The following is a 2082-nucleotide window of genomic DNA, read 5'->3' as shown; positions in this document are numbered from 1 at the left end:
GCCCAGGGGGCGTGGCTTGAAGCTGCATTGGCCGGTGAGGCGGCGTCGTTCGCTTCCCAATAGGCTTCTTTCTCGCCGCTCCTATTGGCCTCTTCTCTTGTCCTTTGCAGGTAAAAACCAGTAAGCAGCTCATGGGGGGGGCGTTGCAAAGACGTCATCGTGGAACGGGAGTTCGGTTGGCTAGATGGCGAATGACATTTGAGAGCCAACGGTAATGGGCGCTTGTGAAGAGGACGAGCCAGAGCTCCAGACCCAATGCCATTTGCACCCTAGCCGCCCAATCCTGTTCCTGTTTACCCCGACACAGGTCTAGCGGGTTCCAGGGGCGCGCATAAGATTCCAGCCTCACTTAAGGTTCTGGCCCCAAATTGCCTGACAACTCCGTTTTAAGAACTTAACTTTCAAGCAAATGTATTTAGGTCTTATTCCTCCAAAAATTAGCTTAGGTAGGAGCTCAAATATATGGCTGCAAAAACTTACACGGAAGGGGTACTACAACACCTTATGGGGATAATCCTGCCGGCATTGGGCTAACAGGACCAGCTCCCTTATGGATCAGTAGGAATAAAATGGTGAGTTCTTGGTAAAGGAAAGTGGGGGGCCCCAAGGATCTCTTGAGGTTGGTGCTTTTTACACAATCTAGAGTTAGGGATAACCGTGTTTGCTTAAGACATCAAATTATTCAGGGTGGTAAAACACAGATTGTGAAGAGTTCCAAGAAGATTGCTCCAAACTGTGTGATTGGGTATTGAAATGGCCAGTGTGATGAACTCTTAAGCTGGCAGTGACAATTGTTGCGCTTTCTCCTGAACAGATTGCCAAAACCTTGAGAGAGAAACTGCTGGGTTGCTCCATCTTTCCATTTTATTATTTGTTTTAAGTTATTTCAAATGGTTACCACCTCAAGTGCACACAGAAAGGCAACATAAATGCAGTAATAAACAATTGTTCAAATGTATTTTTCTTACGGCTGTTGTTGCCCTACCACTGTTAATAAATCTGCACCTGAATTTCTTACAAGAAAAACCATTTTAAATCCAACCTTGTTAATCTTAAATGACAATCTCGTTTGCTCTTTGCTGCAAGAGCTGGCTAACATGTTGTGGAAAAGGGCTGATTTCCCTTAAGCTTAGTAACTGTTGCCCCTCACAGTAAAATGGCAGTATCTTAATCCTAACCTAGCAATGTAACATTTAGAAGGAGCTCAAGAAATGTTAAGATAGCTCGTTTGTTTTTTGTTAAAGGTAGCCAAGAACACAAACTGAAAAACACTAATGGGGGGAATATGAAAAGCTAGCATTGTCTACATATAACTAGTCTTAGAGCAAGGCCTAATTTCATGCAGGTGGCAAAAGGAAAATCCTGAAAGCAGAAGAGGATGGTACAGGAGAAGGGGGGGGGGGGGGAGAGAAAGGGTATTCTGACCACCCTGGCTCTCAGATTTCTCTCAAGGGAATGCAGCCCTCAACAGAAAAAAACAACCCTTTACATAGACCAGGGATAGGGAACATTTGGCTCTCCACAGTGCTACTTTTCTAACAAAAGAGGTGATGGAGCTCACCATGAACTTCTCCCTTGTTCTTTTAGAATGGCAGTGGCACCCACCTAAGAGATACTAGAGCTGAGCTCTGGCTGAAAAAAAACCTCTGGTTCTCCAGATGTTAAACTACAGCTCATCGTCCCTGGCCATTGGCCATGCTTGCCAAGGCTGTTGGGAGTTGTAGTTCAGCAAAATCTGGAGGGGGCAAAGGCTTCCCAGCCCTGACAGACAGCTGTACAGTGGAACCTCGGGTTGTGAATGTGATCCGTGCCAGAGGCACGTTCGCAACCCACAGCGCCGTGTCTGTGCACGCATGGGTTGCGATTCAGCACATGCACAAAGCCCAATTTAGTGCTTCTGCGCATGTGCGAGCGCCGAAACCCAGAAGTAGCCCGTTCTGGTACTTCCAGGTTTGGCGTGGTGCACGACCCGAAAACATGTAACATGAAGCAGCTGTAACCCAAGGTACCACTGTACCTGAGTACAATTAAGCATAGTGGGTATGGCAATGGATAAAACCCTGAAGTGCAGCTCCAAGGGAT

The 2082-nt window shown here is 46.5% G+C and overlaps 1 long non-coding RNA gene across 1 annotated transcript; it reads left to right on the top strand.

Annotated features, from left to right (window-relative positions):
• The first annotated feature begins 134 nt into the window (after positions 1-134).
• LOC310704987 lies at positions 135-954 on the top strand. The gene is made up of 2 exons (XR_014525141.1): positions 135-572; positions 815-954. It is a non-coding gene; the product is annotated as an uncharacterized lncRNA (long non-coding RNA).
• The last annotated feature ends 1128 nt before the right edge of the window (positions 955-2082 follow it).

This window comes from Podarcis liolepis (genome assembly GCF_965112155.1).
Source record: "Podarcis liolepis genome assembly, chromosome: 1".
NCBI lineage: Eukaryota > Metazoa > Chordata > Lepidosauria > Squamata > Lacertidae > Podarcis > Podarcis liolepis.
The sequence above is the reverse complement of the archived record's forward strand: the minus strand, read 5'-3'. Positions and strand labels throughout refer to the sequence as shown.